The sequence below is a fragment of the Erinaceus europaeus genome, chromosome 2 (assembly GCF_950295315.1).
Source record: "Erinaceus europaeus chromosome 2, mEriEur2.1, whole genome shotgun sequence".
NCBI lineage: Eukaryota > Metazoa > Chordata > Mammalia > Eulipotyphla > Erinaceidae > Erinaceus > Erinaceus europaeus.
Genome location: NC_080163.1, coordinates 165,305,122 through 165,327,433, shown reverse-complemented (window position 1 = coordinate 165,327,433; position 22,312 = coordinate 165,305,122). Strand labels below are relative to the sequence as shown.

Sequence of the window (22,312 nt, the reverse complement as noted above, 5' to 3'; positions counted from 1 at the left end):
GGAAACAATTACAGAAAACCGACCTTCCACCTTCTGCATCCCACAGTGACCTTCGGTCCATACTCCCAGAGGGATAAGGAATAGGAAAGCTGGCAGGGGAGGGGATGGGATACGGAGTACTGGTGGTAGGAATTGTGTGGAGTTGTACCCCTCTTATCCTATGGTTTTGTGAATATTTCCTTTTTTAAATAAATTAAGAAGGTGAAGAAATTTTTAAAAATTAAACATTTTGAAAATTGCCTCCCTGCAGAGATTTTTTTTTTGGCTTCCAGGGTAACTTCTAGGGCTCAGTGCCTGCACTACAAATCCACACTTTGGATGTGCCGAGGTGAGAAAGGATTAAGAGGCCTAGAGGTAGTCTGAGCACTAACTACTGTTCCAGGACTGTGGGGCTGCTCACCCTTTCACCATGAAATTTAAACAATACATTGCATGGCCCGGCTGCCACACACAAGTACATATACTACAGTGCCTAAGGATGCCAGGGAGTAAGCCCTGTGACCTTGCCTGCAGGGGGGAAAGCTTCACAGATTCTAAAGCAGGGATATGGGAGTCTCTGTCTCCCTCTTCTCAATTTCCTTCTCTAGAAAAATAAATATTAAATAACAAAATAAGGGAGTCGGGCTGTAGCGCAGTGGGTTAAGCACAGGTGGCGCAAAGCACAAGGACCGACATAAGGATCCCGGTTCGAACCCAGGCTCCCCACCTGCAGGGAGTCGCTTCACAGGCGGTGAAGCAGGTCTGCAGGTGTCTATCTTTCTCTCCTCCTCTCTGTCTTCCCCTCCTCTCCATTTCTCTCTGTCCTATCCAACAACAATAATAACTACAACAATAAAACAACAAGGGCAACAAAAGGGCATAAATAAATAAAATAAATATTAAAAATAATAATAACAAAATAAGCACTAAGGTGCAGAGCTTACCCTGCCGTCCTTAGAGCCTGGCTTCTGTTAATTGAAATATGGGAATAGGAGAAGGTGATTCCAGGGTTAGAAGAAGCCTTTTCAACTATAACTGACTTCTAGAGAAAGTATTCTGTAAAACTTTGGAGGATTGAATGAATGGGATGACAGAAAGGCAAAAAGATAAGTCAAGGGAAGGTTAGAATGTCCCCATTAGTCACAAGCAAGGTCCCATCAGTGTAAATCAATCTGAGAAAGTCCAGAAAGAGCTTTGGGGCTTGAACCAGGATTCTTATGCCAGTCCTTGTACTTCCTGCCACTTGTGCTTAACCTGCTGCACTACAGCCCAACTCCAGACTCCCGGATATTTACTGTCCTAACCTTTTATAGGTTCCTGGGCATGAAAACATGTGCTCTCATCAGGGTGAGCCACCAACCAGCAAACCTGTGGAGATTCTCTGGAGTTGGCTGTCAGGAGCTGACCAGCCCCTGGGGCTCAATCTTGAAACTTGAGGCCAGAAAAGGCTGCCTCCTGCTGGATCCTTTCCCTCTTTCTCATCTGCAGAATCTCCTTTGCAGACAGAACTATGTAAAGAAAAATGCATGTTCCAATCTTGGCCCCAAATGTATGAGACAAAGTTATTACTCAATGGCTATATGAATGACATATTAAGATGTAAGAGAGCACTTACTGGTGTTTCTCTAGGCTGGAGGGTAAAAAGCTGTGCATTTAATCACTTCATTATGGGGCTGGCGGTATTGCACCCAGATAAGCACACATAGTACATGGTCAAGGTCCTTCCAGGTCCTGCTCATCCCTGCAGCAAGGAGGCTTCACAAGTGGAGAAGCATGTCTGTAGGTCTCTCTCTCTCTCTCTCTCTCTCTCTCTATATATATATATATATATATATATATATATATCCTTCCTTTCTCTTCTGAATTTCTTTCTGTCCTATCCAAAAAAATAGGGAATTAGTAAAAAAAAAAAAAAAAAAAAAAAGGTAAAAATATGGCAACCAGCTGCAGTGGATTCCTGTGCCTGCAATAACCCCTAGCGGTTATAACCCTGGACACAAGGAAGAGAACTGACCCCAAATGTCCTAAGGAAACTCAAACTATTATTGTGGTAGTTAATGCTGGACACATAAAAAGTGTTGTGTAGGGAGTCAGATGAGAGCACAGTGGGTTCAGCTCATGTGGCACAAAGCGCAAAGACTGGCTAAGGATCCCAGTTCAAGCCCCAGCTCCTCACTGCTGGAGACACTTCACAGGCGGTGAAACAGGTCTGCAGGTGTCTATCTTTCTTCTCCCCTCTTTGTCTTCCTCTCCTCTATACATTCTCTCTGTCCTAACAACAACAATTTCAATAACAACAACAATAATAACTATAACAACAACAAAAAACAAGGTCAAAACAAGAGAAAATAAATAAATAAATACATATAAAAAAACAAAAAAGTGTTGTGTAAATTTAGATCCAGATGTATCTCTAAAGTATGGAATAGAATCATTCCAAAGTTCTGAAAAACATAATCCATAGAAAAAAATCATTTTACAAAATATTGCAGACTGCCTCCAGCTGACAGTTAATATCAATCTACATGTATGTTGAATTTCTGATTCTTATTCAACATTATGCACTGTTATAAGTTGATCATTCACAATTAAATTATGTGAATGGATCTGTTAGAAGAATATCCTTTCTAAGTAAGTAGTTGAAGAAAAAAACTGAGTGAGTTTTGTTCATTTTGCTTCCCTGTGTAGGTGATGAGTGCCCTCAAGAGGCTGAATTCCAAAACTGCAGCTAAAGCCAATCTGCCTGAACCTTTTAGAGGTGAAGTGCCAATGAGTCTCTGACAGACAAGGGAAGTGAATGACATCACGGCCACCTGACTGTACTTTACCAGTGTGCCAGCAGCATGATAGAAATATTGTATATGTGATCCATTGCTTCCTTAATCTTTTAATTGTTCCTTATGGCAAAGACAAATATCTGTCTCACTTTCCCTGGACTGAGTGAGGAAAAGCATTGTTCAACCATCACATCATTAGTAAGAATGCCATATTTTCCTTCAAACAGTTTATATTAAGGGAAGGTAAGAAAGAAAGAAAGAAAAGTCTGAGGAACCACTCAGCCTGGTCAAGCACTCAGATGATGCAGCAGGACAGTGAGAACAGGCTTCTCCCCACCTCTCTCTCCACACAAGCAGACACAGACACAAACACACTGTCTGGTGCTCAACACACTGTTTTTTCTGAACAGTGATTCTCTCACTGATGTTAATCTGGATGTTTCTTGTCTGTGATCAGATGGAGTGCATCCTACAGAGCTGTTTAAGACAAGAAGTAATGGAAGGCTCGGATGCACCTAGCTCAGAGCACTAGTTACAACATGCTGGGTTCCAGACACGGGTCCACCCTAAAGAGGAAGAGCTTCACAAGCAGTTGAAGCAGGGCTGCAGATATCTCTCCTCTCTCCCTCCATCTCCTTCACTCTACTTTTTCTATCTCTGTCCAGTGAACTATGAATAAAATAATAAAAAAAGAAAGTGAAAGACTTTCATGTGTGAGTATCTGGGGTCCTTTCCAGGTTCAATCCCATTGCCAAAGGCAAGAGCTGAGCAGTGCTCTTATCTTTCTCATTAAGATAAATAAATTAATTAATAAAAGAGAAAACATACCAAGAAGCTAAGGCATCTATTCTAGGATACATCAAGTCCTCCAATGGTTCCTTGAATGTGGGTCTTTTACACTAGAGTTGAAGGACATCAAAGAATGTCCACAACTCATTTGCCAATGGATTCATTCTTTCAAAAATGGTTTTATGAGGATAACATTGCCTTTGTGTGTGTGTGTACACACACACACACACACACACACACACACACACATGCTCCTGGAAATAGTGTGTCTGTGACAGCATCCATGTGAATATCCTAGTGATATTTACTCTGTTTAGAATTATATAATTAGATGACCACTGCATGAAATAGGGGCTAGGCTTGTAGCATCTCTATTATTTCCAATAAAAGCCTGGAAGTCTATAGTCATCTCAAAAGGAAAAGATTAAAAGACTGAAAGCTGTACGTGCAACTGGCTTTAGAGGGACACTCTGTCAGCTGTCAGTTATGATGCTGACCTTTGACCCCTGACAACACAGGCCAGGGTCCCTAGCTACAGTGGAATCTTCAGTCTTGGAGACTGAGCTGAACAGTGCACAAAGTGCTGTGCCCAGCTCTCACTTTCGTGTCAAGGAGTGAAGAGTAGAGGATGTCTGCGTCTACCAGAAAGTCTTCGAGGCTTTCAGCGTGTCTGCGCTGGATGCCCTGCTTAAGGTAGAGTCTGTTCACATGCCCTGTGTGACAAGCAGAGGAGGAGGAGGGTGGTTCCAGGAGGTGCTCTGTGTGATTCCCACTGACAGGATCCTCAGCTTCAGCCCTGGTCTCATCAACAATTACTTGTGCTCATGAGATTCCCTTCTGCTGATGCCAGAGAGCAGGCTTGACCCCTTAGCATCAGAGTCTTGTGGGCTTACTCAGGGCACGGCCAAGGAATAGCTTAGTACTTCCTTGAGTTGAGAAACATTTGAATGTTTGGTTTATTCTCTGCTGATCATGGGTTTCCTGCCCCCTTCAACCCCAAAGCAATGACTGACATAAAGAAGATTAGAGTCAGTTTTCCAGAATCTTGTTATCTAAGTGTGTATGTTAACCTGAGACCACAATGGAATGACTTCTTCACACTCTTGGATCTATGCAGTCTGACCCCTATAGGTCACACATAGATCTGTTTAAAATTATTTTTATGAGAGAGGAAGAGAGAGTGAATAAAAAGAAGAGAAAAGAGGAAAGAAAGTGGTAGAAGAATGGGTAGGGAAAGAAGCAGCGTCACAAAGGCTAAAACCGCAGATGATACTGTGGTTGATTATGCTCTGACAACGCTGTAGACACTGTGCTGCCTTCAGGCCTTGACCCTGTGTCCCTGAGTTGGTTCTTTAAAACATTTCTCATCCTCTCTCCTTTGACCTCTTAGTGTCCCCTTACATTTTTTTATCCTTATATTGGGGGTCAGTGTTAATTCACTACAGTGTGATTTGTTGACACAGAGTGTCTGCACAATACTCTCACCCCCACTCAGGTCCTCTCCCAGCACACCAAGTACCAGGGCCCCAATACCCTCACTCCCCCTCACTCCCTTTAGTGTCTCCTTTCTACCAGGTCCTGACTCTGCTACTTCCTTGTCCCCTGACACTGAAGTGACAAGCCCTGTGCCCTCTCCTTGAAGCAGCCCTCCATTACCACCAGGCCTGAGTGACCTCAACTATCACAGGAGCTCTGTCTAGCTCAAGACTCCTGAATTTGGCTACTGAGCCCTTCTGGGGGACTGAGACTCCTCTGTAATGCTCTGTGAGGGCTGACATCAGAATGAGCCACTGTCCTACCTGCCAGAGACAAACTGCCCTGTGGGTCTGCTGTGTTGCAGCTCTTCTATGGAGGAGGGCAGTCTGGAAGAGAACATCCTAGTGTTGCCTTATGGCCATATCCAGTTCATGGGCACTGGCAAAATCCAGAAGGGTTGGAGGTGGCAGAAAAGGCAGCTGATCCTATATTCCAACATGCTGCTCATCTCCAACACAAAGTATGTACCTCCCTCCCAGGAATTGGTATAATGCACCAAAGTGAAAGACTCTGGGGTGGAGGAGTGGAGGGAGTACACATCCTGGAAAAGGATGACAGAGGACCTAGTGGGGGTTGTATTGTTATGTGAAAAACACTCAGGGTAAACTGAGAAATGTTATGCATGTACAAACTATTGTAGTTACTGTCAACTGTAAAACATTAATTCCCCAATAAAAAAATTAAAGAAAGAAACACACCCACCATCTCCTCAGGAGAAACCCAGCTACTCCCAGATCGCTGGGATGCAAGCTAACAGTGCTGTGCTCTATTTCCTCCCAGGTATAAGAGTCACTTCCGAATCAAGTACTTGGTGCCCCTGATGGACATGTGGGTGGAACCCAACATGAGGAAAGCCGCAAGAGCCCGCACATCACTGGTCTTGGGCTGGGCTGACTGCAGCTTCGTGGTCTCTTTTCAGTAAGACTGCAGCCAGGCCCTGCCTGTCTCCTCATGACTCTTAGGGGGAGCACAGCTCCATCTGGGGGTCTATTAGCCACAGGTGCTCTGACCCCCAAAAGGACAGCTCTGTGCTCTCCATTGGCTCCCACTGGCTCTGATACAGGCAAACACATGTAGCTGCTAAGCCCTTTGCAGGTGGGGGCCAGGGGCTTGAACCCGGTTCCTTGTGCATGGTAGCATGTGGAGTTAACCACCAGCACCACCAAAGGGCCCTAAACCCAATTTCTCCTCCATTTAGAAGATTTCCTTGCCAACCCAGGAAACTGTCAAAGAGCAGGGCCACTCAGCACCCAGTGACCAGGACAGGCCTCCTGGATCACACAGTCCCACCAATAACAATCAATGATGCTGTTTACACTGGCCAACACTCATAATATGTTTGTGTGAATGTGCATTTTAACTGTTTTTCTCCCCTTCTCTTGGATTTCAGATCAGTTGAGAAGATGGAGCAATGGTATAACGAGCTTTCTGAGTATGTCCTTATTTCATGTATTTCAAATTTTCAAGTTCTCAGAATGCAGAGTCCAAGCAGTCAATGCCCATCCCTACTGTCCCCCTTCTCTTCATGCTGTGATGGGAGCTAACATCAGCCTGCACCATGTATTAAATGGCCCTGACTTAAGGGCAGGTTTCTCCATGGGCTGGTTCTCAAAGCAAATGAACCTGCCAGAGCTACAGACCAGGGAGGGTCTGGCCTGGACTCCAGGCAGGCCTGGAGGATGGGATCTTCAGCCCTGGTCTCAGAGACCTGACACCACAGACATGTTTTCTGGGATCTGTCTCATTCTCCAGAAATACATTTGCATACTGTTATTCTCATTAAGTCTTGCACGTATCTTTAAAAACTTGATATCTTGAAAAAGCATTGAAAAATGCTGAAATGATTAGCCAAAACACAAGTTCATTTGATAATAGTCTAACAGCTCATTTCTCCTTCTCTCTTTTGGGTCACTGTGGAATCTATTAGCAAAATTTATACCGCCATTCTGGACTACCTGGATATCAACCAAAAGGAGGCAGAACGCACCTGTGTGAGTGTTTCTAAGACTAGAACTTACATTCCAAGTTCCTGCTTTACACAGAAAGTGGTCTAGAGATGAGGGAAGAATTCAGCACATACCACCCGGAAGGATGTATTTTCCTATTTACACACACTTCTCTATAGACACAAAAAATTAGACTGAATGCAACCCTGTCTTGCATATACAGAGTGGTCTGCATTGCTCCCTGTGGATGTTTTCCTCCTGGAATGGGTGACTCTACTAATTAAAGAAAGAATAACAACCTCACTTTTCTTTATGCTACTGGACCAAAATCAAGCTAGGAGGGACCAGGCAGTGGTGTACCCGGTAGAGTGCACATTACCATGCAAGAGGACCTGGGTTCAAGTTCCTGAGACCTACTTGTGGCAGGGGAGCTTCATGAGTGGTGAGGCAGTACTTCAGGTTTCTCTCTCTTTCTCTGCCCCTTTCTCCCCCGTTTCCCCGCTATCAAAGAAAACAAAAAAGAAGAGAATGACAGCCAGGAGCTCTGCGTATCATTTGGTTTCTGGAACTGCAGTACAATAGCTAAGACATTTACTATGGGGAACTAAGACATTCTCTTAACCACATTTTCAGCAGTGACTGAATAATGGTTAATAAGCTTATCCAAGTATACGGGTAGAGTTCCATGCTCACCCCACTCCAAATCCCTGTGTCTCCCATAAGAGATAACTTCATAGTTCTCACAAACCTTGAAATACATTGGAGCTTCCATTTGGGGGGGAGGGCCTGGAGCTGATTATGCTTAATGAACTGAGGAGGTGAGGGCTAAAGAACTGAGTCATGTGAATTTGAACAAAGTAATTCTGAGTATCTTCTCAAATTTGTAAATGTACTTTTCATTCAGTTAGAGTCTTTCCATCATGTGACCTCGGATATCTTTTCTTTCCCATCTTAAATCTTTCCCCATTTTCAGATATGGGACACCATATTCTTCCCTTGGAGTTTTTTTGTTTCTTTGTTTTACTATGGATAGATACAGAAAGAAACTGAGAGGGGAGGGGAGATAGAGAAGGAAAGAGACAGAGTCACCTACAGCACTGCTTAACTACTCATGAAGCTGTCCCCCTACAGGTGGGGCCCAGGGTTAGAACATGAGTCCTTGTCCATAGTAATGTGTGTACTTAACTAGGTGTACTGCCTTGCCTGGCCCTGAGGAGGATTCTTTCTTTCTTTCTTTCTTTCTTTCTTTCTTTCTTTCTTTCTTTCTTTTTCTCTTTTTTTTTTCCAGAGCACTGCTCAGCTTTGGCTTAATGCTTATGGTCATCCAGGGCGTTATACCTGGGATTTTGGAGCCTCAGGCATGACAGTCTCTTTGCATGACCATTATGCTAGGAGATCCCACTATGATATTCTCATAAGATCCACTTACATATATACTTGACCTATGGATACTGTCTGCATGTCCCTTGTACACTGTGTGCTCTTTTTACAATTCTTTACTGCATTAGAATGGGATCATTTTTAATGACCTATCTCAAACCAATTCCTCCTTAATTTTCATCTTCATTATCAGCTTAGTATGTCAATAATAAGGCTTTCTGGCAGGGTAGTGGCACCCAATCCTTGGTTCTTGCACTTGGTAAGGTGTGTGCCAAAACAGCTGCAACACCGCCTAGCCCTCTCTCTTTTTATTTCTTCTTTTGCATAATTTGAAATCTGCATCATGTCAGGGTTGGCCTTCACTCTGCAGCATTGATGCCAGTTTCCTGCCTCTTCAAATACCAGGAAATTCTTCTCCTCTAGTGGGGGGAAGATATATTTTTTTAAAAGTATTTGATTAGATAGCTGACATTTTAAATTACAAATTACTCAACTGAGAGTTACCTGTGTGCGTATCCTGAGACTAGAGAGCATGCAGGAACGAATCCAAATACCCTTGTCATCACACTTTTAAACATGCACTGAAAATCCAAGTATTCATGTAAATCTACAGTGGCGATTCTAAACCACAGTCACCGCCAGGGGTCAAGTAGTTTGATACTGGACACAGGGTTCTCTCTCTCTCTCTCTCTCTCTCTCTCTCTCTCTCTCTCTCTCTGGGGGAAACAGAGCTGCTGGGAAATGTGTTCTTCCACTGCTCACTCCAAAGGCTTATTGTGACCCTGACTTCTTTCTCTCCCAGGACTCTGCAGAAACTGGTCAGGGGTCTGTGAGTTCTAGGATGGAAGAAACCACAGAGCCACCTGCAGGTGAGTGTCAGGGCAATCTAAGAGGCTGACTGGAGTGAGACATTAACTACAAAGGCTCAGGGAAAATGTATTCCGGCTTAGCTTCAATACCTTCTGACAGGGAAAAGTGCAAGCAGTAGGCCTCCATGAATTCAACAGACACTGACCAACTACTACTCTGTAATAGGCTCTAATGACAGTCCTTGCTTCTCTACTTCTCTGTGGCAGACAGGACTGCTATATAAAGCTCTTCCTCATGAGGAATTCATTGCATTCCAGGCACAGGGATGTATAAGAGCATCTTCCTCTTTACTTTGTCAACTCTTTTCTTGGGCACATGCTAGGGCAGGGTTTCCTGTCAGACTCTTGGACACAGAGACACAGAGACACAGCCTTCTTTGCACAGAAGGTCCAGAGAAGGCCCATGTGTCATCTTCTACAGTGAGGTGAGTCTCTTCATGGTCAGCCTGGACCTAGATGGGAGTTTCTCTACATGTAGGTGGCAAACATCTGCATAAACATGAAGGGGGTCAAACGCCAGCCACTGAGGGGCTTCCACTAGAAGCAGATGACTCCCACAGCCTCACATATGGAGACCAGCTGGGTTCCTGTACATGCCTCCTGCCAAGTCATACCTCCTTTTTGAAACAAGCTCACGACACTAAAAATCAATCCCAAGGGGGTGGGGAGATTGGCAGGGACCCAGTAGTCCCAAAGAAAAACATGCACATCTCCAAGGAAGACACAGCTCCCTTGCCTTGCTCTAGCTACATCCTGTGGTCACGATGAGCTCATCACGACCACTTCAGCCTGAACCTATTTTGGATTCCTCTCCATACAGACAGAGAATATCACTATGAAAATGGAATGGCTCCACTACAGGTGACTGAGGACCAGTCACAGGATCAGGAAATCTGTGGCTTGGCTTCCAGCCACCAGGAGTCCTTCCTTTTGGAGCAGCTATTTGAGGACACCCCAGGTTAGTTCCTCCACAAGCCCAGACCTCAGGGCAGGGCCAGCAGAGGAGAGGGAAATTGAACACTTTGCTGCCAGTGCCACCTCTCTGGACATTTCTCCCCTCTTGAAATCAAGCTCATGATACTGAAAACCAGCCTCACTATGGAAATGGGATCAGAATATACACCAGAACTAATAGTGACCCAGCATGACAACTTCTACTTCCAAGTTTCTAGAAACCTCTTAAGTTCTCCAATAAAAAGCCAAGACCAGTTATATACACCTTCAAATTCAATCAAAAGTAGGGAGTCCAGGTCTCCTTTCTCAAATCCTCAAAGATTTTCCTGCTAATATGCAGGAATCATGTCATACTCTTATAACTGGGTTTGCTACCTCCATCTGTCCCTCTACAAAGGTTTCAGTTAGAAAGTGGACGCTCGACCCCTTGGTTTTCCACGTCCTTCATGCTCTCACTGCCTCTGCTCTGCTCCCTAGGGCCCCTACTTTGTCCATTGCTAATCCCACTGCTATGATCACAGGTCTCTGCACTGGGGGTGACTCTACATGGACCCTGGGCAGCTCTGTTTACAGAGGCCACCACAAGAGCATCTTGGTGGCTGTGGACCAGAGGGATGACTCTGACACCACCCTCCATGATGTGGAAAGCATCAGGCAGAGCTCTGTGTTCAACCGTCTGCACAGTGCCCCCTCATGGCTGCCTCTGCTAGAGCTCACTGCCTCTGAGCTCAGTACTGAATACCTGATGGGCTGTGGGGACAGGGCCACCCACAAGCTGTCACTCTACAACTATGCCCTGAGCCACCCCATTATCCCCGTGAATCTGGCAGTGGAGGACATCATGGACTGTGTCTATCTGCTACACCAGAAGGAGAAGGCCACCATCACTCAGTTCTCCTGTATCATGTCCGTGTTGTGCACCAGCAGCCACACAGAGCTTAACAAGGAAGACAGGGAGGAGTGAGGCCCTACATCCAAGTCCCCTGATCCTGCTAGAGGTAGGCGCCTCCTTCCTGACTGATGCCAGTGGTACAAAGGTGACCAGGCTCCTAGACACACCTCATCTACACCATGAGTCTGGGTGAGCTTAGGCCATGTGAGATTAATTCGAGCAACTAGTCTGTGTGAGACAAAGGTTTCTGGCTGATTAAAACAGGACAAGAGAATCACATCCCAACAATGGCAGGACTTGACTCATTGTCCTGGTGACAGCACATTCTGGGTGGAGGCTGCAGAATCTTGCTGTGTTGAGAGGAAATGTTGACTAGGTTTTAATATATTTAACTCTTCTGATAATAATTCAATTTACCTAATTGCTAGCGATAGAAATTCAGATGGGAGGGAGAGACAGTGGGGGAGAAATTGAGAGATACCTACAGCTTGGCTTTTCGGCTCCTGAAGCTTCCCCCCTGCAGGTGGGGATAGGGGCAAAAACCTAGGTCCTTTTTCACTGTGGCATGTGTGCTCACCAGGTGGGCACCACTTAGTCCTTTCATATATTTATCTCCATGGAGAAATACTCTCTTTGGCTTAACTTATTTCTTCAGGAATCAAGAAGAAGCTAGTATATGACAATGTGATTTAACTAAGACAGCTCTCTGTTTTTCATTTCAGGCATGACAGTAAGACAGACCGCTAATTCCAATCCGGGATAGTGATGCCTCCAGAAAGGCTCAGTGATGGAACATCTCAGATCTCTCCAAATGGGATTCAGAGAGCCCCCTACCTACAACCTACTCAGCTGATAATGGCTGAGGGCTCCCCTGGCAAATCTACAATCAGTGAGGCCACCTGGGTGTCTGTTGGAATGCCTACACACAGGTTCCCCTTTCTAGAACTGACCCTTTCTTTTCCCTGTTACTTTATGATATCCAACTGAGAACAATTATTTTCTTAATCCTTTGCAGGATTTTGAGTTAGTTCTCAGTCCTGCCATTTATGTGAAAACTTCCTGGTGGAAGACATGAAGCCCTCTGACTAATGAAGTTCTTTTAAACTTTTTGTCTAGTGGGGTCACAATGAAAAATGTCAACATCTCACATCCAGCTCATTTCATTTGAGGCATCTTCCTTGATCCCTTCTTACATCCTGCTTTGAAGGTCTTTTCACAGAAATCTCTCTCTTATTCCTTTCACTGTATGTATGTAGTTATAGAGTCTTTTATTGTATTTTCTTGTTGATTGTATTACTATAATAAATATCACTCCCTGACTCTGTACCTTATATGGCCCCTCTCTTTGCTCAGGGCTCATATGAAACCTTGGTGGGCTCCTCTGGGCAGCTCTGCGTTAGCTGAGGTCCCATGTGTCTGCAGGCAGCTCATAGCTCAACTGGATCTATTTTCTGTGTTGCCTGTTCCCCAAATCTCCACAGGGTGGCACCAGCTTCTTCAGTGCCGAAGAAGGGCTCCCATACCATAGCCAGACAGCCACTGAGGTCTCTGCCTGCTTCCCATTTGTCCATGTTCCATGTGCCAGAGCAAGGACATGGCTGAGTCTACAGTCAGCCCAGGAGGAGACAGTAGCAGAGACTAAGATGGCGCACTTTGGGCTTCTGGATGGCTGTTACTGTGATCAGCACATTTCACTGAAAAGTTCAAGGTGACACCTCTACTGCCATAGGCCCTCAGCTACTAGCCTTTTAAAGACTCCTTAACCCAGCACTTCCCAGATAGTCACCAATTGTGGGGACAAACGGTCATGGAATAGCCACTCATTATGCTGACACTGGCATCTGTACACCACATGTAGATCAGAAGGTCACAGGTCAAAACTGGCATCCTGGGGAAACGAAGGTCACTGTTCAACCTGACTGCCCTTTCTCTTTTTAGGAAAACTTAGTACTACACTGCCTACTAAGAACTTTAGAAAATATAACACCCAACATTCTTTCAAGAGAAGTGACATTTTTAAACAAGCAAGTACGCATTTCCAAAATAAAAAGCACACATTTTCTAAAATATCAGAGTATGCTTTTGTCAAAATTTAAAAAAATGAAAACCTGTGTACACTAGGACCACACCTGATAATTATAAAAGTTTAAGGTCAGGAGTTGGGCAGTAGCACAGCTGGTAAAGCACAGGTGGCACAAAGCAGAAGGACCGGGGTAAGGATCCCGGTTAGACCTGCCAGCTCCCCACCTGCAGGGGAGTTGATTCACAATTGGTGAAGCAGGTCTGCAGGTGTCTATCTTTCCCTTCACGTCTCTGTCTTCCCCTCCTCTCTCCATTTCTCTCTATCCTATCTGACAAGGTCAACAACAACAATAACTATAAAAAATTTAAAAGTGCAATAATGGGAATAAATAAATTTTTAAAAGTTTAAACTCTCTGAAAGGAAAAAAAAGATAGAAACAGGGAGTTGGGCAATAGCGCAAGGGTTAAGGGCAGATGGCGTGAAATGCAAGGAGTGGCGTAAGGATCCCCAGCTACCCACATGCAGGGGAGTCACTTCACAGGCAGTGAAGCAAGTCTGCAGGTGTCTATCTTTCTCTCCACCCCTGTCTTCCCCTCCTCTCTCCTTTTCTCTCTATTCTATCTAATAACGAAGACAACAATAATTACAACAACAATAAAGACAGTAACTATTTTTCAATAGTGACCCACTTTTTTTAAGCTACTTATAAATACAATCAACATTATAGTTTCTTTTGCACCTCCCTAATAACAAGTGTAATATTTTTATGTATTTATTGACTACCTGTACTTTTTCTGTACCCTATTCATAATATTTGAAAAACTCTAAAGGCCCATGTGTCGTTTTCTTTTTGATGTTTCATTGTTGTTGCTAATGCTATGGCTCCTGCTCATTAGCTATAGGACTCTATCATCATTATCAGCTGTCTTCATTTAATTTATTTTATTCATATATAATAAATATATCATTTATGTTATTTTTATTATTACCTACAGGACTCTAACATCATCATCAGCTGTCTTTATTTTATTTATTCATTTTGAATGTATGTAGAGACAAAGATGAAGAACCAAAGTGCGGAACTGTTCTACTATTTCTAAAACTTTCTGCCATCCCCACCTAGCGAGTAGGGACTGTAGCTGGAACCCGGGTCACCAACATGGCAACTTAAGTGCTCTACTGGGTGACACACTAACTGCCCACTTTTCTCAATTTTTGAGAACTTCCGATAGCCTTGAATACTCAAGATTGTCTCCAGGCATGTCACTCATCTAACTTCCTTATCTTCCACTGACCCTGCTGGGGAGCCAGCATAATGGTTCTGTATATCAAAGGCTTCCATGCCTGAGGCTCTGAAGTCCCAGGATCAATTTTCAGCTCCACCATAACCCAGAGCTGAGCAGTGCTCTGATCTTTCTCTTTTTGTATCTCTCTCATTAAAATATAAAGAATTGGGAGTTCGCTGGTAGTGCATCTGGTTAAGTGTACGTGGTGCAAAGCACAAGGACAGGCATCAGGATCCCAGTTAGAGCCTCAGGCTCCCCACGTGCAGGGGGTTTGCTTCACAGGTGTGAAGCACATCTGCAGGTGTCTTTCTCTCCCCCGTATTCCCCTCCTCTCTCCATTTCGCTCTGTTCTTTCCAACAACGGCTACAACAGTAATAACTACAGCAATAAAACAAGGGCAACAAAAGGGAATAAAGAAATATTAATAAAAATATTTTAAAAATATATAAAGAATATATATATATATATTTTTAGGGTCCGGGCAGTGACACATCTGGTTGAGCCCACATATTACAGTGCACATTGAACCAGGTTCAGGCCTCTGATCTCCGCCTGAGTTGGAGAAAGCTTCAAGAGTGGTGAAGCAGGGCTGCAGGTGCATATCTGTCTCTCGCCTTCTCCACCTCCCCCTCCCTTCTAAATTTCTCTCTGCCATTTCCAATGATAATAGTCTGTTAAAAACATATATATGTACTTAAATTTCTAATATTTAATTGTATGCTAGTCCCAAGACATATGCACAGCTATGTTTATATAGCTATATAGTTGGTAAGTCAAAATATGGAAGCAACCTAAACACAGACAACTAGATAACTATGTTAGAATGGGGCATGGCTGGTGATGCACACAGCTGACACTGCTCTTACCATACACAGGGACCTGGGTTTGAGCCCCTACTCCCCACCAGCAGGAAGGATTTTTAATGAGTGGTGAAGTAGGTTTAAAAGTCCCCCTCTCTTTTTTTTCTTTAATTTCCCCCCACCCCGTGTAATTGCTGTGGCTCAGTGCCTATGCTACAAATCCACTGCTCCTGGAGGGTATTTTTTCCTTTTTTTGACCTTGTTTTTTATCTTTGTTGTAGTTATTATAGATTTTTATTTCTGTCATTGTTGTTGGACAGGACAGAGAGAAATTGAGAGGAGGGGAAGACAGAGGGGGGAGAGAAAGATATGATTAGTGAAGTAAATGAATAAATCAATTAACAGATTTTTCCTCTTTTTGCCTCCAGGGTTACTTATTGCTGGGGCTCAATAAGAATCCACTTTTCCTGGTGGCCTATTTTTTTCATTTTATTGGATAATACAGAAATTGAGAGGTGGGAGTCGGGCAGTAGCACAGCGGGTTAAGCGCATGTGGCTCCAAATGCAAGGACCGGTGAAAGGATCCCGGTTTGAGCCCGGCTCCCCACCTGCAGGGGACTTGCTTCACAGGTGGTGAAGCAGGTCTGCAGGTGTCTATCTTTCTCTCCTCTTCTCTGTCTTTCCCTCCTCTCTCCATTTCTCTCTGTCCTATCCAACAATGACATTGATAATAACTACAACAATAAAACATCAAGGGCAACAAAAGGGAATAAATAAGTAAATATAAAAAAATTAAAAAAAAAAGAAATTGAGAGGTGAGAGGAGGGAGAACGAAGGACACACTAGCAGACCTGCTTCGACTCTTGTGAAGCGACCCCCCTGAAGGTGGGGAGTGGGGTTTGAAACTTGATCCTTGCATGGGTCCTTGTTCTGAGTACTATGTGTGCTTAACCAGGTACACTGCCAGACCCTTCAATATACATATTTAAAAATATTTTATTATCTTTATATATTTATTGATGGGATAGACAGCCTAAAATTGAGAAGGAATGGGGGTGATATGGAGGGAGATACCAGCAGCACAGCTTCACCACTCATGAAGCTTTCCCCCTGCAGGTGGGGAACAGGGGCTTGAACCTGAGTCCTTTAGCACTGTAACATGTGCTCTCAACTAGGTGAGCCACCCAGCCTCTCCCTCAAAATATTTTTTTCAAGACAGCACTTCTTGGTGAAAAAAATAGGAGACTTCACCTCTCTGGCTAACAACACCATCAAGTGTGGTTAGAGGTGCAGAGGAGCAGGTCTAAGTTTTGTTTTTTTCCCTGAGAACATGTAGCTGAAAACATGGAAAATGGGATAAAAAGACACTGGGAACAGGTGAGTTTGGGACAGGGGTATTGATGCCTTTACATTGTGCAATGCCTGTTTTCTACTTTCATTATTTTAATTAAGTATTTTACCTAAAACAAATTACACTGAGATATCAAAACAAATAGAAAGACCCAGCAACTATATTGTTCCCCAGATGTACAAATCAGTATATTCTCTAGTGTACTAAAGAAAACTTTTAGCAAGGCAGGTCTGAGTTTTGTGCCACAGTAAGGGCTGGTCAGGATGGATGAAATGTGTGAAGACAATTAAGCTTAATACTAAACAGCTGCTATTGAGAGAGTTTTGAACTGCTATTTTAAATCCAACCATCCCAACTTAAATATTTTGACACTCACCCATCAATGTGTCTGGGGTCTCATTTTCCTTAGAAGTCAGACACATCTGATGCTGTGCAGGAACCTTGAATAATAATTTTTAAAAAACTGGGGTTACAACCCACGTTTCACAGGATCTACTTGAAGAAAACTTGTCTTTAGCTTCCCAAAGGTTCACAAAAAATGAATCAAGTAAAAATGTAAATTCTCTTAGCTCCACAGACTTGACTACAGTTTGAGAGTAAACATTGTTGATTTCAGTAACTCTTGGACTGAGTGCATAAGAACACTATATATTTGAAACACTACTGTCAACACTGTATTTCTTGCACAGTGACTGTTTCCTTATAAATGACAGATATATATTCTAGCAAACTCAGCACTTTGTAAATCAACTTTAAATACAGATCATAGTTTCAAATACTCCATTGCAAGGAAATATATTGTATCCACATAGCAGTTAAAGTGCTCCTTAATGTAGGGGGGAGGAGGGAAACACCTTGAAAGTGTGAGCAACTTTCAAGAATAGAGACCAACTCTCAAATGATCAAAAATTAATTAATAACTAGGAAAAATGCAGAGGTAGCAATTACTAGGAAGAGGGTCCCAGGACAGGGTGGGAGTAGGGATGAGAACATCTCCTGAGACGGAGAGAGTGCCAGATTAGGTGATCATTCCAGCCAGATAGGTTCTGTATATGCTGGGATGCTGTCTCTCTGTCTCTCAGTCCCTGCCTTTGCCTCTATCTCTGTCTCCATATATATAAAATCGGGCATGTCATGAAAAATATTTAAAAAGAGAAATATAACTCTGAACATGATCTAAAGAAATGCTTCCTGAAAAGTCCGATCAAAGTATTATTCTGAGTCTATATGAGAAATAGTCTCATTATTAGTAAGGTACACCGAAGTCATTAAAGGCAAATACTGGGGGCTGTGCCGTACACAGCAGGAGAAGCACACATGGCTCAAAGCACTAGGATGGGCATAAAGATCCCAGTTTGAGCCCCCACTTCCTTATGTGTGTGGGGAAGGTCGCTTGACTAGCAGTGAAGTAGGTCTGCAGGTGTCTGTCTTTCTCTCCCCCTCTGTCTTCCTGTCCTCTCTCAGTTTCTCTCTGTCCTGTCCAACAACAACAGGTATAGCAACAACAACAACAACAACAACAACAAGGGCAATGAAATGGTAAAAATAGCCTCCAGGAGCAGTGGATTCCTAGTGCTGCCACCAAGCCCAATGATAACTATGGAGGCAAAAAAAAAAAAAAAGACTAAAACTCATAGGGTATACATGACCTTCAGAGACAAGCACATACTCAGTGCATATAGAAAGGGAAAAGAGGAGACTTGGGTGGTAGTGCAGCTGATTATGCGCCCATGGCTCAAAGTGCAAGGATGGGGGTAATGATCCAGGTTGGAGTCCCTGGCTTCCCACCTGTAGGGGAGTTGCTTCACAAGCAGTGAAGCAGGTCTATAGGTGTCTATGTTTCTCTCCCCTCTCTGTCTTCCCCTCCTCTCCTCATTTCTTTTTTTTTTTTTCCTCCATGGTTATTGCTGTGCTCGGTGCCTCCACCATGAATCCACAGCTCCTGGAGGCCATTTTTCCCCCTTTTTGTTGCCCTAGTTGTTGCAGCCTCATTGCGGTTATTATTGCCATTGTTGACATTGCTTTGTTCTTGGATAGGACAGAGAGAAATGGAGAGAGAAGGGGAAGACAGAGAGAGGGGGAGAGAAAGGTAGACACCTGCAGACCTACAACACCGCCTGTGAAGTGACTCCCCTGCAGGTGGGGGGCCGGGGGCTCGAACCAGGATCCTTACGCCAGTCCCTGCCCTTTGCGCCACGTGCGCTTAACCCACTGCGCCACCGCCCGACCCCCTCCTCTCCTCATTTCTGTCTGTCCTATCCAACAATGATGACATCAGTAACAACAACAACTACAATAGGGGATTTGGTTGGTAGTGCAGCAGGTTAAGCACAAGTGCACAAGCAGAAGGATCACCATGTGGATCCCGGTTTCAGCCCCCGGCTCCCCACCTGCAGGGGAGTCGCTTCACAGGCAGTGAAGCAGGTCTGCAGGTGTCTATCTTTCTCTCCCCCTCTCTGTCTTCCCCTCCTATCTCCATATCTCTCTGTCCCACCCAACAAAACAACAATAACTACAACAACAACAACAAAAAAAACCAAAGGGCAACAAAACCGAATAAATAGATATATAAAAATAAAATAATAACAACAATAAAACAAGGGCAACAAAAGGGAATAAATAAATAATTTTTTTTTAAAAGCGGGGAAAAAGGGAACTGAGCAGTAGCGCAGCCAGTTAAGCCAAGTGGGGCAAAAACGCAAGGCCTTCTGAAGGATCAGAGTTCGAGCCCCCAGCTCCCTGCTTGTAGGGGAGTTGCTTCACAGGCAGTGAGGCAGATCTACAGTTGTCTTTCTCTCCCCGTCTGTCTTCCCCTCCTTTCTCAATTTTTCTCTGTCCTGTCTACAGGATGACATCAATACTAATAAATACAACAACAATAAAAAGGGCAACAAAAGAGAATATATAAAAAATAATATAAAAGAAAGGCAAAACAAACACTGAAATGCCCAGCAGCATATGGCTAGCAGGCATCTCTAGGTGATACTGACAGTCACTCCAGTGAAGATGTTGTAACTAGGGCGACACAGGGGCCTTGCTGCTGTCCTGTGGTCCACTGTGGGCTCCCCGGCCCCTAAGTACTGCACAGATGGGGGGCACTGAGCTGTGCCCAGAGCCAGCATGGATGGGTCCCGCAGTATCACCAGGACCACATGCATCTGCATGAACTGGGACCGCTGCCAGGTGGCTTCTTTGCACCATGTATGCTTAACCTGTTGTGCTACCACCAGGCCCCGAAATTTGATTCCTTAATAAATCAAAGATACAGTAAGCACATTCAGTAATACTACCTTAATATCTTGGACTTCATATCCTACCCTGTGGTCAGTGACTCTATTCTGTGTAAAATTGTAGGTCTGAATTCTTTCTGACTGGGCTCCTGTTCCAACCTGTTCAGAGATAGAAAGGAATTCACATTTTAACACAATCACTATCTTTACTACAATGGAAAAGGCACTTGTAAATTTTCTTCTAAGGATTTCTATTTCTGAAGGTCAGACACATACAATTGACAAGAGCAAGAGTAGAAGGAACTTAATTGTTTAAGACTCTTGTTATCTCAGGTTTACTTATGGAGTAAGAGTGTTTCTTTTTCTTTTGCCTCCTGCACTACAAATCCACTGCTCCTGGAGGCCAGCCCCCCCCCCCCGCCCTTTGTTGTTCTTTTTGTTTATCATTGTTGCTGGATAGGACAGAGAAATTAAGGGTGGGGGGGAGACAAGGAGTAGGAGAGAAATACAGACACCTGCAGACCTGCTTCACTTCTTGTGGAGTTACATCCCTGCAGGTGGGGAGCTCAAACCAGGATCCCAACCCCTAACCTTAAGCTTTGTGCCATGGGTGCTTAACCGCTGCACTACCACCCAGCCCCCAAGAGTGCTTCTTCAGTAGTTCCAATTCCAATCAAATCCAAATTATGAGTGGTCTGGGAGAAGGAGGCAGAGTGGATAAAGTACAGGATTCTCAGGCATGAGGTCCCAAGTTCAATCCCCAGTGCCACATATACCAGAGTAACGTGCAGATTCTCCCTGCTCCTCTCTCTCTCATTAATGAATAAATAAGATCTGTAGAACAAAAGAAAAATATCTCTGAAGATGGGTAGGTAGCACCATGGAAGAAATTAGAGCTTCTAAATTGTAGGTCCTGAGTCCAATCCCAAGCACTGCATATGCTAGAGCGCTGCTTCTGTGCCCCTCTACCCCTTTCTGTAGTTCATGAAATTAAAAATAATTAAAAAGCTATATTTTACCCACATTAGTCCGTTCTCCAGCAAGTTTACTAATGTGTTAACTCAAACTTCTTTCTCAAGCTGTTTCTATTCAGGATTTGTATCATAACTCTCTAAAGAGAAAATTGGTTTAAAGGTCATTTTTATGAAAATTTTTATGGAAATTAAGATACTTTCAAGTTGTAAAATAAAACATATTATTACATAGATTTATTACGACTCCCTGTGGGTTCAGAAATAAATAGCTCTGCCAAGACCATACTGCAAAGCGCAAGGACCAGCAGAAGGATCCTGGTTCCGGCCCCCAGCTCCCCACCTGCAGGAAAGGTACTTCACAAGCAGTGAAGCAAGTCTGCAGGTATCTGTCTTTCTCTCCCCCTCTGTCTTCCCCTCCTCTCTTCATTTCTATCTGTCCTATCCAACAACAACAACATCAATAACTACAACAATGTTAAACAAGGGCAACTAAAAAGGGAAAATAAATTAATTCATTTAAAAAACCATACTCTAATATTTTCTACTTATAGAGTCTAAGGTCAAGGGGCAAGAAAGGGTTTTTCCCCCACTACATTTTCGATATTTCCTAGATTTTGAATTACATATGTATGTAGTTTTATTCAAATGTGTAAGTTCTACTAAAGTGTATGTATCATTTAAATAAGCAAAGTATGTATACTCTTGTTCTCTTCAGATTGTATAAATATTTTGCCTCTTAAGTAAGCAAAGTATCATAATATTTTAAATTATAAAAAAATAAAGGCTGCCACTGTCTGGGAGGTTGTGCAGTGGATAAAGCTTTGGAGTTCTTAGGTGTGAGGTCTCAAGTTTGGTCTCCGGCATCAGATGTGTCAGAGTGATGCTGTCTCCTTCTTCCTCTCCCCTATTTCTCTCATTAATAAATAAATCTTTAGAAACAAAAGTAAAACCTGAATGGTGTTGAAAGAGAATGTGGAAGCCCAAAATACCCAGATTTTTTAGTTATTTGCAATAAACCTTGTAGCATTTTAGTAAAAGTGGGTTGCATAACAGTAAGCATTATAGTAACTGTCACTAGTCACTTTGATTTAGATATCTTAGTTTTTCCTACTTTTGTCCTTTCCACTTTCACTACCCTTGTTTTAGCCTGCAGTAGTGTAAGTGACAGTGCAAATGGCTCAACAGGGGTTCCAGCCAGCCAGCATGGGGCACAGCTCTGAAATGCATGTCTCTTCGAGAGAGACAGAGGCAGAGAAAACACTCCAGTTCTAGAAGTGTGAGGAGACCCCCCAACCTGGACCCACACCCCGCGCCCAGGCCTTCACCTTAGTCTGGGAGCCCGGCTCACCATGTTGTCCCAGGCCAAACTCCAGGTTCAGGATTCCAAACAGCCGTCCCCCGAGGACCTTGTCGTGGGCCACACCGAGGAAGGACAGCGGGCGCACATTTCAGATGGGCAGGCTCGCGGAAAGTTCTCTGGGCCTGGCCACTCCGGAAGCCAGGGCAGGCCGGTGGGTTCCACCGG

The 22,312-nt window shown here is 43.8% G+C and overlaps 1 long non-coding RNA gene across 3 annotated transcripts in view; it reads right to left on the bottom strand.

The window, feature by feature from the left end:
- The window catches only part of LOC132536775 (uncharacterized), a 272,206-nt gene extending 252,247 nt beyond the window's left edge, over nucleotides 1-19,959 (bottom strand). For all 3 annotated transcript variants that reach the window (XR_009548304.1, XR_009548303.1, XR_009548305.1), the window contains exons 1-2: nucleotides 19,874-19,959; nucleotides 16,960-17,023 (exon numbers count right to left, since the gene is read on the bottom strand). This is a non-coding gene — a long non-coding RNA (uncharacterized LOC132536775). The remainder of the gene's footprint in view (nucleotides 1-16,959; nucleotides 17,024-19,873) is intronic.
- Between the last annotated feature and the right edge of the window lie 2,353 nt (nucleotides 19,960-22,312).